We start from the raw sequence: 16,770 nt of genomic DNA on the forward strand, positions 1-16,770 counted from the left end.
GACTCAGTGTCATCTGTGCACAGACACCTGGTTTTCAGATCATCCTAACAGCCCAGAAGTGTTATTCTCCCCATTCTGCAGATCAGAAAACTGGGGCTTAGGGAGGTTTAAGTAACTAACTCAAGGACTTGTAGCCAGTAAGAGAAAGGGAGGGAGGGAGGAAGAGAATCATACTGACCAGACATTTGCAGTGAGGGGCCTGGTGCCGCCTCCACAGCGGCAGTTTGGGGATCGGGCAGGACTTTGCTAGGTGCTGCACTCATCTGGTTGCTGACCCTACCTGCTGCTAATGTGAATTCTCCCCTCACATCTCCAGTGGAACCTGGAGAGGCCTGCAGCTCTGCCTCTCCCGGGTGCAGCCCAGGGCTCAGGACTCGTTGATTAAGGGCTGACCCCTGCCCAGGTAGAACATGCGGGTAGCACATCCCCACTGCGGCGCTGAGGCTGCCCCATTGCTGATGCCTCCCCCTGCTCACTGCGCTCCTTGGACACCTGACCCTGGCGTGATGATGTCATCCGTCTGCTGTCTCCCTTACCAGGCCGAACACTCTTCCAGGATTTATGGGGAAAGAACAGGGTCAGGATCAAGACCCACCTGGGAGGCAGTCTCCTCACCTCTGTTTCCAATTCTGTGATCCTGGCAACTTTCTTCCTTCCTCTGGGCCTCAGTTTCCTCATCTGCAAACTCAGAAGAGTAGCTTGTACTGCCCTGTGGTTGTGAGGACAGGAGAAAGTGTGTGGGGCACCAGGACCTGGTCACCCGGGAAAGCGGGTGGAATGCGGTAGTCAGGGAGGCGCCAATATACCTCTTGCCTGGGAACCTGCTCAGGGTCTGGTGGGCCCTGGAGTTGGGAGGGCCAGGAGCCGTTCCCAGACGGTGAGTCAGCCCCGATCACAGGGCCTGCTGGGGCTATGCCAAGACCTCACTGCAGCCTGCTCCACCCTCAAAGGCTGGTGCCTACTGTGTGCTCAGCCCCTCCACTGCAGGCCCGGGGCCACGGGCTGTGGGGACGGAGCTCTAGCTCAAACTATAGGAATTCATCCTCCCACAGTCCTGGGGCCAGAAGCCCAAGGTTGAGCCATCAGCAAGGTCAGTTCTCGCTGGAGGCTCTGGGGTGCCTCTCCCTCGCTGCAGGCGGTGCAACCCTTGGCACCCCTAGTCTGGGAGCTGCTTCACCCTGTCACCCACCTTCCTGGCCACACAGACCATGTGGCTGAGGACATCATGAGAACTTTGTAATTTTAGCACAGGAACCTTGGGGGTAGCAATTCACTCCAGGGCACTAGAGTTGCAGGCAGACAAAACAGAGACAGTCTGGCAGCCTGGGGTCAGGCACCTGCTGTGGCCCACAGTGGGGTGACAAAGGCCTCCCAGGTGTTGCAGGCTCCAGTGGACAAGCTGAGCAGAGCCAGCGAATCAGGAGGCCTGCAGCCCCTCTGATGAGCTTCCACTAACCTGCACTGGAGGGTGCAGGGCAGGGCGCCATCCTGGCCATCCAGCCATGTGCAGACAGAATTCTAGAACTTGAGTACTCCCTTTGTGGTTTCCCTGTCCACCACTCCTCTGCCCCCAGGCATACTGCAGCAGCCATTCAGCTCCCTGCTGGGAATGTAAAAGGGGATCCTGAAAGTCCCTGTATGTCAGAGCCAAGTCCTGGAACACCTGTAAAGATCAAACTGCACGCTCAGATTCCCTGGTTTCCTCAGGTCTGCACCAGCAGAGCTTCCTGCAAGCCTGGGTGCTGAAGTCTGGATCTGGGAGAGGGTCCAGGCAGAAGAACCTCCTCCCCGCGGGGACCTGGGGTGCAGACAGCACTCTGCACATATGGAAGTGACATGATGGCCCACCACCCCTCCTTCCAAGGCTGTAGGAGGCAAGGGGTGGGGGACATGTGCCTGTAGGAGCCCGGCCACAGCCATCACTGGCCCTGGCTTGGTAGGGAGGCAGTGGGGACATTGCTGTTCCTGCCTCACTGGTCACCACGGGGAGAAGCCAGATGGTGAGGAGACTTGGTGGCTCTCTGTTGAAGGCCAGTGCCCCAGGACAGTGGTGAGCTGGGACAGAGGCTGGACCTGGACAGGCCACAGACAGTGGTGATCACGGCAGCTGCTCAGGCTGTCCCCCCCCCCCCGAAGTCATCCTGAGAGACTCGGGGTTTGGGGGAAACACAGCCTTGGATACAAGGTGGTCAGTTATGATTGCCATTTCCCGTAACTTCATAATTGTTCCCAAATGAAAAGTGAAATTATAAAAGAAGCTCCATAAGGGCACCAGGAAAGCTGCAGCCCTGGCTTCCCAGCAAAGTTCTTCTTGTTTGCTGGGTGGCATCCTGAGCCACAGATAAGGACAGGTGCTGTAAGTTCCGCAGGAAGAAGACCACACGTCTGAGGATCACGGAACAATTAGTGACGCCTTATAAAAGTGCCTTGTAAAGGTAGCTATAGTCAATGTCCACAGAGTGCTTAGGGTAGCCTGAGCTCTCTCAGCATCTCAAATGCAATGGCTGGTTTCACTCTCACCAGGGCCGCCTTATAGATGGAGAAGGCAGAGATAGGTGAGCCAGTGACCTCTCTGCAAGTGGGTGGGCGTGAGTGCACCTGCTCACAGGAGGGCTGGAGCCGCCCAGCTACTGTGCCCTGCATCCTCCCAACATACACCAGGTCTCCTGCACTCAGAGTCACATTCTGAGCAGAGGGAATGCTCCTCCAGTTCCACAAAGGACAGGAAGGGACAGCTTTGGGGTACTGGAAGAAACCCCAAGATAGACAGCTGGTGCCTGTGGCTCTCAGCTCTCCTTCAGTGTGAGCTCTCCCCCTACATTTGCAGAGAGGCCCAGGAAAGCAGGTGACAAGTGACAGCAGGACCATAGCAAGAAAATGTCACCATGGCACATGACAGACAGCAGGGCAGGCAGATGTGGCAGCAGCACCCACACAGCAGCTGAAAGAGCTGAGCATGCCATGTCTTTGTGGCCAGAGAAGAATGTCTGGGGATACTGAAGCAGGGAAAAGCCCACACCTCAAGGATGAATCATTTTCATAAAGCATAAAGCTGGCTCAGCTGGACGCCAGGGAGAGCTCCCCACAGACTCCCAGAGCATCACTGCTCACTGGTGTGCAGGGCGGCAGTGAGCCGAACGATTAGCCAGCACCCACTTTGTGCTTGGCCCTCCTTGAGTTTGTGCCCCTGCCCTCCAGACCAGAGCATGCTTCTGGTGACAGGGTGAAACCCACGATGAGGTCCTGCAGGAATGCCCCTGTAATCCTTTTTAACACACTAATCACTTTGGGAACAATAGCCTGGGCACAGTGGATGATTCCAGTTGCAGCCAAGGTCTCTCCAGACCCCGCAAGTCCAGATACAGCCTGGCCCTGACTGGATGTGCTCTCGGCTATCAGGAGCTTCTGTGCGTAATCTCTGTGACTATGTCTTGAATCACCTGGCAGCTGACCAAATCATGTCAACCATCACACCATGTGACCACTGAAATGTAAGCTGTGGATCTGCTTTCCATCCCCATGGACAGAACTAATGAGTCTGTTTTATGAGAACATTCCAGGGCCCTCCTTTGTAAACTCAATATGACTTCAAAAGCACCAGCCTCTCACTGGCCAGGCAGTGCAAAGTCACCAAGTCACTTTGACCCCGCCCTCAGAGGCTAAGCCCCAGAGGAGAATCAAAACCCCAGGGATCAAGCTCCAGGGTGATGGGTGGAGAAATTGGGGTCCCCTTTCCTCCTCCTCTGATGCCACAGCAATGTCTGCCTCACAGTGCAGAGGCCCCAAGCCAGACAGGCTGGCCCTCCCCTGCCTGCAGCGCAAATGCACATGGGGGTCTGACAGTCATCACCTGTACCACGTGGACAAAATGACCACTCAGAACTTCAGAACCCTCACTTATAAAATGGGGCCAGCACCCCAGGGTGGAAATGATCACATAGCACTGAGCTGGAAGCACAGACAAAGGAGTTTGGTGCTAGCGTTCCACTCCAGCAGCCTGGGATTCCTAGGGTGTTAGACTCCTTCTCAGTAGTCAGACAAGGGTACAGTCTCTTTCTGGAAAAGGAAATTCCGTCTCGTGTGTGCAAAATAACTACCACTTCATGTTTAAAAACCCCTATGAGTCATGTTGCCAAAATCATCTTGATTAACCTAGAGAAGTGCCTTCTAAGACTCTGATGGCATTGCCTTCTCTGGCCCAAAAAAGTTCCAGACACTTTCTGCTTGATTTTATACTCAAGCCAGGCCCCACACTAAATACAACAAATTCTCAGGTAGAAGGAACACAACTACTATTATTGCCATTTAATTTCCTTCCTAGTCCCTCCCCAGTAGGGGGTTGGGGCAGCTTCAGACTGGACTAGAGCTCCCCAGGGTACAGAGGCCCCATGGCAGCCTCTCAAAGTGGGACATGATGGGCACGTGTTGAGGAAGGAGCAGGTGTGAGCGTGTCCCTGCACAGAGCTCTGTGGATGTGTCTTGGTTTTCCTTGGTTTTTTTTTTTTTTTTTTTTTGAGACAAAGCTTCACTATGTCGCCCTTGGTAGAGTGCTGTGGCATTATAGCTAAAGCAACCTCAAACTCTTGGGCTTAAGCAATTCTCTTGCCTCAGCCTCCCAAGTAGCTGGGACTACAGGCACCTGTCACAACACCTGACAATTTTTTGGTTGTAGTTGTCATTGTTGTTTGGCAGGCCCAGGCTAGGTTCGAACCCACCAACTCCAGTGTATATGGCTGGTGCCCTAGCCACTGAGCTACAGGCACTGAACCCTCCTTGGATTCTTATTGGACCACAGTGGGGACATGCTTTTGATAATATACTTTTCAAAACAGAGAATTAAGATCTCAAAGTATCACTTAATCTTTTTTTTTAATTTCTTGAATAAGTTATTGTGAGAATCATTAATGGCTTATCTGAAAATATATTTGTGGCTCAGCACCTGTAGCTTAAGCAGCTAAGGCACCAGCTACATACACCAGAGCTGGGGGTTTTGAACCCAGCCTGGGCCTGCCAAACAACAATGACAACTGCAACCAAAAAATTGCCAGGCATTGTGGTGGACGCCTGTGGTCCCAGCTACTGGGAGGCTGAGGCAAGAGAATCACTTAAGCCGAGGAGTTGGAGGTTGCTGTGAGCTGTGATGCCACAGCACTCTACCCAAGGCCACAGCTTGAGGCTCTGTCTCAAAGAAAATGTATATATGTATGTACGTATATATACATTTTCTTTCAACCTGAGTATTAACAATATCAAATTGAAGGCAAATTAACCAGGCTGTGGCTAACTCTGAAAATCTACAATAATCTGTAGAGCTTCAGGACACATGTCTTCATGGTCTCCAGGGGTCCTGGCAGTCTGTGGTGGGTGAATTATGCTTCTCCCACCCCAGAACAACATGGTGAAGCCCCAACCCCAGCCCTTGGCAGCTGTGCTGTGTCGTGGTGATGAGCTCCAAGGAGCCACCTAGAGGCCCTGGCCCCCTTTGCCCAATTGACTGGTGTGAGACAAATGGACGCAGAACCTGTCCTGCACCAGAGCTCCAAGTGCCCTCCAGCCTGGACTGGGCCACCTTCAGGCCTGTCCCCAACCTCCCCTCCTGCTGGGAATGGAAATAAGATCTTAAGCCCCCAGCCAACTGGATGGACGTCCCCACCTTGGTCAAGGGGACCCCAGGAAAACCCTCAAGCTGAGTTGCTGCCCATGGGGGGCAAGCTCTCCTCATGCGGGCTACCTTCTTGGTGATGTCCTTTGTGACTCAGTAACAGGCCTAGGGCCACACAGGGCAGAGCTTAAGCCATACCTGCAGGTCCTCGAGTTGCCCACTGGATGGCTGGAGTCTGTCCCTGGCTTGTCTCCAATCTGCAGACTTCCTTATCTTTAAACATTCCAAGCCTTCAGACAAAGCTTCATTTCTTTAACCAATTACAGGTCTAAGAATGTTTAAACCCATCCAGAAAATGTAAGGTCTCCACCTACAGCTTCAAGATGTCCTACCTTTGCCGGCCAAGCCAGTGTTCCCTTCTGTATATGAACTTGTGACTTTACCTGCAGCTCCTGTGTCCCTCAAATGTGTGAGATCACATGCTCAAGCCTTCTTGGGTACAGCTCTGGGCCAAGGGTGGACACATTCTGCTGAGAATTAACCTTTTTGCATTATTTTCCATTGACACTGACAAGCTTTTCATGAATTTATCTGATACTCTTTATAACTGCCCTTCCCTGTTACTGCCCCTCTCGAGTACTTGGGGAAATGGGGACCCAGGACATTGCAGGGGTTTCTAGGGGCCTCTGCTGGCAGCTAGTGGAGCCAGGCTCTGAAACCACGTGTCCTGACCCACACCTGTGCCTGCCTCCTGCTCTGGGCAAGGCCGTGCACTCATACACAGACTGGCCTCTCCTCTTGCTGCCTGAGTGACGTCCTTTCTTCAGAATATCATGAAGACTTGGAGAAATTGAGTTGAAATCGATAGTACTACTGAGAATGATGTTAAGGAGAAATAAAGGAGAAAAAAACTTACTGAACCTGAAATATGAAATGAAGCTGAAGTCCAGGCCTATTTTAATTTGTCTTGGCTGATGTTTCTCAAGTCAGCTCTTACAAAACCTGGTTGGCTTGGGCTGATCTTGCGGTTGAGCTGCCCGGAGGAATTTCTTTTACTTTTCCTTCTAAAAACCCCAGTGGTAGATGTGTGGGATTCCTGTCCCTCCCAGAGTTGTCCTGGAAGCTACAAACCTGGCTCCTGCCCCATTAGGGCTGCTCAGGTGTGGCTCAGGTGAGCCCAGGTGTAGCCCAGGTGAGCCCGGGTGTGACCCAGGTGAGCGCAAGTGTGACCCAGGTGAGCGCAAGTGTGGCCCAGGTAAGCCCAGGTGTGGCCCAGGTAAGCTCAGGTATGACCCAGGTGAGCTCAGGTGTGGCCCAGGTAAGCTGGGATGAGCTCCTAGTGAGATGCTGTCCCCTGCTGGGAGGCCTCTGTCTCATCTCCAAAGTGGACATGGGCCGGAGTGCCCAGGGAAATATTTCACCTCACCATATTTAAGGTGCTTTTTACTGAGGGGAGACACAGCAGGAAACATCTCTGTTCCCAGAAACTGCTACGGAACCCAACTGGGGTCACGTACCGGTGGAGCCAAACCCTGAAGGCAAGAGCTGCGGCTGTGAAGACCAGTGGCTCTGAGGTTCACAAGTAGGGTTTAAAGGCAGGTGTCCTGAAGTGAGGGGAGGGGGCTGTGGGTGGACTCAGAATAGAAAGGAAGGTCAGAGGGGCAGGCCAGTCCCCTCAGAGGGAGATTTACAACAAAGAGCAGAGTCAAATTCCTCATTCTACCCCCATCTGCCTTTTCCATCAGGTGGCAGTTTCTGAGAAGCAACTCTGGCTCCTTGGAGGGTGGGGGGATGTCACTGCTCTCACAAGTTGCCCACTCATTGCTCCAGGCTAGCCAGAGGTGAAAGTGCCCACAGAGGGGCCCCAGGTTCAGTTTGAAAGCTATGCTCAGTAAGCTGTGTGTCCCCCAGTGGGGCTTGGAGAGACAGACTCGCTGTGGGGGGTGTGCGCACATGTGTGGGTGCCTGCAGTCAAGATGAACATTGTTTCTCAGAGATTCTGAACAACTCAGGCAGGATCTTATGGACACACAGGTCCACAGAAGGAGAAAAGATGAACCGGCCTTAGAAAGGGGAAAGAGATTGATCAGTGAAAATCAGTTCCATGTGAAAACCTAAAATAGGGGCCATGAGGATCTTTGGACAGCAGCTACTCCATTAGGTGGCTCTGGGCTCCCCGGGGACGGAGGGAGGGCCAGTGAGGAGTGCCACAGGACAACCTTGGTGGAGACAGAGCCCCTGCACCCCCAGGCGCTCCGAGCACAACCCTGGCTCTTCCCTCCAACTCTGCTGCCTGAAACTCAATTACATCTAGAAGTGGCCCTTCTACCTGCAGTAAGGATGAAGGTCAGAGCTTGCCGGGTCGGCAGTGAGTCTGGTCCGTCTCAGGTGTGCATCACTGGACTAATCCCCACCCTTTGAAATCAAGGATTGTGGGTACTTTTTCTTAGTACAGAAGTAAATGTTCATGGTAGAAAAATTGGTAAATTCAATCAAAACATTAAAAAAAATTGGAAGAGTACATTAAGAAGACCACTGTCTTCTGCTCTGTGTTTATGCCATCACTTATTTTCCTGTCCACAAGAGGGTCTGTTCTGCCCTCTTTATCCTCTGCCCAGACCTCCCAGACCTCACTAGAACCACTGAGTGGGTTGGTCCTTCCTGCTAGAAAATGCTATAAAGCAGGCCCCTCCAGAGGCCAGGCAGAGGAGAGGCTGCTGGGCCCTGGTCCCTGCAGGCCAGGCAGAGTGAGTCTGGACACGTGAGCGTCCTTCTGGCCCTCAGGTGGAATGCACCGTCCCTCCCCCACTCCACCTGAAGAATGTTCCAACAGGATCACGAGTGTCGAGGCAGAGTGGGTCTGGTGAGGGCTGTAGGTGTCACTGGTACCCAGCGGGCCTGACACCATGTGTAACCGTGGCCAGCACAGGTCAGGGCCTAAGCTGGTGGGCACCCAGTCTCTGTGGGCTCGTGGGCTCTCGTGTCTCATGGTTGTATCTTTCCCACTAAGTCATCCGAGGATCCGTGTTCCCTGGCTACATTTTTGTTCAAAGAACCAGGACTATAGAGTAGAATTTTTCTGGCTAACCCTTAAACTCTACTTTCCTGGGCTCAGCATCACAGCAGGACTCTAGGACCTGCGCTGGTCTGCCTGAGAACACACCAGAGTAAAGGCTGCACAGCACTGGACTGACAGAGCACAGCGGCGCCCTCCAGACCCTGAAGTGGGGACTTCCAATGGTGCCCCGTGAGGCCACAGGTAAGCAGCCTCAAGCACAGCCCTGCAAGTCCAGCTCGTATTCCCCACTCCACTCCAGTCTCAGATCCCCACAGGAGAAGCTCCACCTGTGAGCTTGGTCCCCCACAGCAGGGTCCCAGGAAGGCTGGAGCCCCATTGGACTGAATGACCTACAGGTTGGAGGTGAGGAAGCATCAGTCGGGTAAAGAAAGTAAACCTTTTATCAGAGAACAGAGATGACGATTCAAATCCAGACTTAAGGATGGCTGTTTAGATCCAGAGAGTGAAACGGGAGCCCCCCCCCCCCCGCCTACTCTGCAGAATAAAAGCATGTGGGCAATGTGACCACGGCTAATCTTTCATACCTTCCATTGGATAAGCCTAAAGTATTTAAGAACATTTTTGCATCAACACTTCACTGGATTCCAGGAAATATTTTTGGCAGTACAGCAAATGACAACACATAATTCACAACGCACGTGAGCTTCTGACTGGAATGGCCAGTGACACCCCTTCAAGAAGAAGATGGGAATGAAGACCTCTGTCACCAAGAGAGAAGCCTGGTGACTTTACTGCACTTTACAGAGTTGGTCATTCTGAAGCTGGAGAAAGCTGGGAACCATCAAGGTGAAGAGGCAGCTTTACTGGGGAGCCCGGGCAAGAGAGGAAAACTGGAAGTTGCAGGGAGTAGAGCTGCCTCCAGGGAGGCAGTGCCTGGGAGACTCTCCTGTGTCCCTCACCCCTGTGTGTGTCCAGGCTGCCAGCACCTGACACCTTTCATGCTCCTGGAACCAGAAACATACTCCTGTTAACTATAGTTTAAAAAAATAATAATGGCTTACTACTTACCCCAAATCATTTCCCGAATTCCAACGCACCCCTAAAACCTGTAAGAAAATTATGTTGTCACAGAAGTTATTTCACACAAAGAAATTTATCATGTTGTCCACAAATTAGAGGGGAAAATTGTTGATTATTGCAAAAAGCTGTGGGTGTTTTAAGACTGGTCTTCCAGGAAATTTGTATGTGAAATCACTAGCAACTCTCAAAATCTAAGAACAATGATTATTCTGTAGAGAAGGGGAAAGTACACATTTTAAAATTTTGACACTGATATTTCTAATAAAAAGTGAGATGTGGCTTGGCGCCTGTGGCTCAAGCGGCTAAGGCACCAGCCACATACACCTAAGGTGGCGGGTTCGAATCCCCAGCCCGGGCCCGCCAAACAACAATGATGGCTGCAACCAAAAAATGGCCAGGCGTTGTGGCGGGCGCCTGTAGTCCCAGCTACTTGGGAGGCAGAGGCAGGAGACTCGCTTGAGCCCAGGAGTTGGAGGTTGCTGTGAGCGTGATGCCATGGCACTCTACCCAGGGGGATAATAGCTTGAGGCTCCGTATCAAAAAAAAAAAAAAAAAAGTGAGATGTACTGATAGAGGTTAAGTGTAAGAACATGGTGGCCACCTTCTGAGTGTCCTTGATTGCCTGAGGGCAACCGTACCAAGTTTCCCAACCCTTCAAGTCACCTGCCCACCTAAATAGCAAACAGAGAGACTCTCCATGGGACACTGGTGCTCACGAGGGAGCGGAGTCATGGGACACTGGTGCTCACGAGGGAGCGGAGCACTGCAGTGGGGACAAACGCGTCACAGTACCTTATGCGCGTATTCAGGGAGGTAAAGGAAGACAAATGTTTTTACAGAAAAAATTGTGGAGGATTACACAAGTGTTTTGAAATAATTATCCTTTGCTACAAAAATTAGTGACAAGGGTGACGCTAGCCGGAGGTTGGCCAGGCAGCTGCTGAGCACACGTCCTCATAGAAGTATTTCTCCTGTAAGGTTGTGCAAGCCTGTGGGTTTTGTAGTCTTTTTTTTTTTTTTTTTTTCTTTGAGACAGAGCCTCAAGCTGTACCCTGTACCCCTGGGTAGAGTGCTCTGGCATCACAGCTCAGCAACCTCCAACTCCTGGGCTCAAGCCAGTCTCCTGCCTCAGCCTCCCAAGTAGCTGGGACCACAGGTGCCGTCCACAACACCTGGCTATTTTTTGATTGCAGCCATCACTGTTGTTTGGCAGGCCCAGGCTGGATTCGAACCTGCCACCTTGGGTGTATATGGCTGGCACCTTAGCTTCTTGAGCCACAGGCGCTGAGCCTTTTGTAGTTTTTTATGATAGTTTTGTTATCAGGCGTACAACTGTGAGAAACCATCTTCATGGCCTCTCTGGCTCATTTAGTTTAGTTTCTTTTGAGACACCCAGATTGGAGTGTTTTTTTGTTTAGTTTTGTTCTTTGAGATAGGGTCTTCCTCAATGCCCAGACTAAATAAAGCACCGTGGTGTGATCACAGCTCACTGCAGCCTCAAACTCCTGGCCTCAAGCCATCTTCCTGCCTCAGCCTCCCCAGTAGCCGGGATGACAGGTGTGGGACATCCTTTCCTGTGTGCTCCAGGTAATGCTCCATCCCCCTGTCCAGCTCCCCCTGAGGACTCAGTGACCCTCTTTAGGACAAAACTCTCACACAGAGAAACTCTGTACCCCAACACTGAGCCTCAGGAGCATGTGTCTGCCTTTACTTGACGTGTGATTCTCTTCTCTGGACCTTTCTTCCTATTACTTTGTTTTTATTAATCTCTGGAAAGATGCACTCAGATGTGCTAGAGATAGATATTTCCAGAAAACCAGTTCTGTATTCTGCAACTGAATGTTATATGGAGTAAAATGTAGGATCAGCACACTAGAATTTGGGAATGATAAATATTCCCTTAAATATGAGCTAAACAATTTTCTTAAATTCATATGTTCTTATCACCTTTTAGCCAAAATTCCTTCCACAAGAATTAATCTCAGGCTCGGTGCCTGTGGCTCAAGTGGCTAAGGTGCCAGCCACATACATCTAAGGTGGTGGGTTCGAATCCAGCCCGGCCCCCCAAACAACAATGATGGCTGCAACCAAAAAAAAAAAAAATGGCCGGGCGTTGTGGCGGGCACCTGTGGTCCCAGCTACTTGGGAGGCTGAGGCAGGAGACTCGCTTGAGCCCAGGAGTTGGAGGTTGCTGTGAGCTGTAATGCCACGGCACTCTACCCAGGGGGAAAGCTTGAGGCTTTGTCTCAAAAAAAAAAAAGAATTAATCTCAAATGTTGTGCTGAAAACATCAGTTACAATATGAACTATACTTTTTAAGATAAACTTTAGCTTAAAAAATGCAAAGCTACATATTGCCACTGGTATAATTTTTAATTAATTTTAATATATCTTATGAAGGTAATAGATTTTTTTTTTTAGGAACTATACGTTGAATTAATTCTCTGTTACTCAGTAGCTCCCTTGGTATACTGAGGAAAACCACTTCACCTTCTGATTTTAAAAGGTAGAGTCACACCAGCAGCTCCCTCCAGGGCAGCCCTGCCTGCACCCAGTGTCCTTGGCCATGCTATGAACAGTGAGGTGTTCACACCCAACTGGCCAAGCCTTGGGGACCCTCTCACCTGCTGTGCAGGGGAGGATTTTTTTCCAGCTTATCTTAGGTCCTCCAGCTGGGCCTGGCAAATGAGCTGAGACTGCTAGAGATAGGTCAACAAGGACACAGCAAACCTGAGTTTCTCAGCAGGTGTCTCTTGCTCACACAGGCACTTTGGAGAACCTGGGCTCAGACCCACGGGGTAATGGGGACTGCTGGCTCTGGGTGGAGGAGACCAGTTAAGGGAGGTGCAGATAACTGGCAGGGCTGCCCCACAGGTGGGAGCCTAGACACACTATGAGAAGTCCAGAGTCCTCCTCCAGGGTCTTGGAAATGAGACACCTTTCAGAATGTAAATTTCCTTCACAAAAGGAAAGCTCCTGCCTGTTTTTAGAGTTTTTCTTGCACCTGTTAGTTCTCCTGAGACACTGGTTCTTTATTTGGGGTGCATATTTTGGAAGCTCGTTCACACACCCTCCCTTTGGGTGGTTCCTACCCACTTTGCTTCTCGTCACCAATCCACTCTGTCATGCCCCAGAGATAAGACACAGCCTTTTTGAGAATAAAATGATTGCTGAGTAGGTTTGTCCTTTCAGCTTTCCAAAGATTTATTCTTTACCAGCTATCCAGTGCCTTTCCAAAATGAGGACCAGACTGGCCTGGAGAATTCTTCCAGGACCCCTGACTTCAGATTCTGAGAGTCTAGAACTTGGACTGCAGATACTTAGACACAAAAGGAAGTTAGAAGCTGTAGATGGCACCAGGAGGGGCCAGGTCTGGGGGGCCGGAGTCTCTTCTAGGGACAGAGGCCTGCTGTCCTTCAATCTCTGTGCTTTGTGTTTCTCAGACTTTGCATGTTACCCAGAACTATTAAGTGGGTCTGGTTGGCGGGGTCAAGCTTCTGCCTACAAAACTAACAAGCAGTGGCATGGGAGATAGTCATCTCTCCCCTGTACTTTTCCTGAATTATTTTGAGCTAAAGGGCATTGAGGGCCAGCAGATTCAGAAAGATTCTAAAAACAGGGGCAAGTTTTTCTTTTGTGAAGCAGGAGGACCCTTAGCAACTTGCGTCAATGGCGAAGTGTAGACCTAAGTCCTCATAACAAGCCTCACCCCAAACACTGTCACCCACTTTTCCATCACCCTCCAGTAATCTGCCTCCCAACGCAGAAGTGCCACCTTTTCCTTAGTTTGGGTGGCAGGTGACAGGTGACAGGTGGCAGAGACACAGCCCTACCTCTCAGGGCCACTACCCCTAAGTGCTCCCCTGTGCACATGTGAGGCACATGTATTCATAAACTTCTGTGTGTCTCTCTATAACTTGCTTTTTGCAAATATAACTCATGAGCCACTAGCTGTTGACCACAATGGGTAGAGGGAAAAGATTTTTTTTCTCCCCTGCAGTACAATTATGCCCACTTGGGTTCCACTGGCTGGATATCAGTTTTGACTGCACCTGTGTCGACCTTAAATACGGGCTCTGACACTATGATTAGGTGTAGAGTTTGTTCTATTCTAACTCTGTGAGTGGCCTCCTGCCTACTCTGGTGATTAGCAGCAGTCTAGTGGGTTTTAGAGAGGAAAAGAGGTAAAGCCTAAATTGTTTACCAAGAATTTACATGAAAATAAAGTAAGCTGTTGGCTGACTCTACACTGATCTTTCTGTCACAATTTCTGGAAGATAGCAGAGAGATGCTGGCCAGGAACAAGAGGCTTTTAAACAACTGCCCCAGGCATGGGTGGGCTGGGCCAGATAGTCCCTAGGTGGCTGGGAGTGTTTCCTTTTTCTGGTCTGGTGGCCCTAGACTGTTCCCTTTGTCTATGCCCTGGGCAGGGCAGAGGGATGGAGGGGGCTGGTCCCTCTGGGTGGGCCTGGTCTGTCTAGCCCCTCTAAGACTCTGACAGGCCTCCCCCCCTCCGTCCGGGGGCGTCCCCTCTAAGACTCTGACATCACTTTCCAGCTCCTCCTTTTCTCCAAGGTCTTCTTTTCTTTCCTTCTCTCTTTCTCCTCCTTTCCCTCCATTTCTTGGGAGCTGCTAGCTTGCTGTAGTTAATCGGTGGTGTTATTCTGTGAGCACCTGCAGGGCCTCCCAGGGCCCTTCCTACTCCTGGGTCCATGTGGCTGAAAGCCCAGACACCCCAAGGCTCCCTGTCTGGGGTGCAGACCAGGGCCCGGGCAGCCCCTCCTTGCAGTGGAGCCCAGCTGGCTTCCTCATTTGCATGATGGAGAGTGAGGCCTGCCCTCCAGGGGCTGGGACTGGGGTCTCCTCAATGCTGGGACCATCTCTCATCCCTCAGCCTCCCCAAAGCCAGTGGTAGAAACCACAATTCCTCCTTCTAAGGTGGGTTGAGGGAACTAGAACCTGTCCCTGAAGCCAGCCATAAAACCTAGAAAGGCCACCTCTCCCTACACCTGTGAGGACCCCATTCCACAGGGCCATCCCCTTACCCTGGAGGAAGGATCTGTGGGGGCCACAGGAAAATTCTCCTGTTATCCTTTAAGGATTGCTGAAAATCAGCTGACGAAAGGCAGGTCAGTAGGAGAAATGGCACAGACAATCCTTAGTGTGCACAGGGAGAGACACCACCCCAGCCCAAGTAGTGGGGTACAGGCAGTTATGCCCCCCCTTCTTCTCAGGGAGCAGAGAGGTGGGGCAGTGGGGATGATTTTAGGGTAAATGATTTTTAGGGAAACTCAATGGGCTTGTAGCACATATGGTGACCTGGGGCAAAGTCCATGTGGAAAAATAGAAATTTGAGCCACAACCTGCAGTCACCAACACTAGAAACCAAGCCCTGACCTCCAGACAGCCCTGTACGCTGGCCTGTGGTAGAGACAGCCTCCTGCCCCCAGACAGACAGCCCAGCATGCCAAGAGTGTGATCCAGGCCTCGTCTTTAGGGCTGCCCAAGGTGGTGAGTCTGTAGCAGGCTGCATTCAGACACAGGCCTGGCCCAGGCCCTCTGACCCCACATGGAGGGCTCTCTGGCCACGCCTCCCTGACTCCCTCCCCGTCTACCCTGCCCATTGGGCTGTGCTGCCAGGACCACTGAGAACCCCCTGCCGCAGGTAGACAGGCTGGCCGGGGCAGTGGACAGGGGCGCGGTGTGTTCTCTGTCTTGCTTCTAGTGTCGTGAGTCTTCACATGTTTATACTGTTGTTTCTGTGCCGTCCACTCACGTAGCACAGCCACCTCACTGAGGCCTCTACTAACTCCATGGCAGTTTATAACGTTTTCCATGAATGCTTTAATCATCCCTCTGTTATTTATTTTAGTACACCTACTACTGCTTTGGTATTTTTAGGACAGATTGGAGTTAATGGGTTAAAAATTTATGTTTTCTAAGATTATTTACGTTGTTGCTAAATTGCTTTCCAAAATATGACAATATTATGGCAGTTCTCCTTTGGGGGAGAAATGGGTTCTAATAATCAGGTTCACAGACCAGATGCATCATGTAACTAACATTATTTGCTCCTAAAGATGGCCTTAGAGGCAGCTTCCACCCTGCAGGTCCAGAGAGAATGAAATAAACAGATCCTGAGGCCAGGGATGGTGGCTCCTGCCTGTCATCCTAGCACTCTGGGAGGCCAGGCAGGTGGATTGCTTGAGCTCAGGAGTTTGAGACCAGCCTGAGCAATAGTGAGACCCTGTCTCTACTAAAAATAGAAAAAGTAGCCACGCATGGTGGCACACACCTGTACTTCCCAGCTATTTGGGAGGCTGAGGCAGGCGGATCTCTTGAACTCAGGAGTTTGAGGTTGCTGTGAGCTATGATGCCACAGCACTCTAGCCAGGGCACAGAGTTGGACGCTGTATCAAAAAAAAAAAAAAAAAAAAGAAAAGGATCCTGAGTGTGAGAGTCATACGTCACACCCCTTCCAACCCAAGAAATCTGACTGCAGACTCAGTGGGACACTGCAGTCATCACAACCTCCAAGAACCAATCCTGTTTCAGACAGAACTGCAGACACATCAGCAGGTAAGAAGTGCTTGGATGACCTTGAATCTTGAAGCAGAAAGAGGCTCCATGGGGAATATGTTTTGTAACTTAAGAAAAATTAAAAGGGATATCTCTCAAATTTTATATTTTGGGGGAATTTGTCTATAATAATAGTAGGGTGTTTTCAGAATTTTAACTGTGATTTTTACTAATATAGATGATATGAAAGCAGGTGGTTCATTGTTAATCATGTTTAAAGGGTAATTTGTGTTTTGTGGGTGATTTTGAGGCTCAAATCTTGTTGACAGTGTGGAAGTAACAATATATTCCTTGTAAATACCCAGGGAACCAGTGACATCCTGAGACCTGGGGAGGGCGCCTGCTCCCTTTGGACTGGATGGGTTAGGAGGTAGCACTTGAGACCTAGGAGGACACCTGTTCCCTTTGGACTGGATGGGTTAGGAGGTAGCAGTTGAGACCTGGGAGGGCACCTGTTCCCTTTGGACTGGATGGGTTAGGAGGTAGCAGT

This window comes from Otolemur garnettii, unplaced genomic scaffold (genome assembly GCF_000181295.1).
Source record: "Otolemur garnettii isolate 467f Iridium unplaced genomic scaffold, OtoGar3 scaffold00139, whole genome shotgun sequence".
In the NCBI taxonomy this organism is placed as follows: domain Eukaryota; kingdom Metazoa; phylum Chordata; class Mammalia; order Primates; family Galagidae; genus Otolemur; species Otolemur garnettii.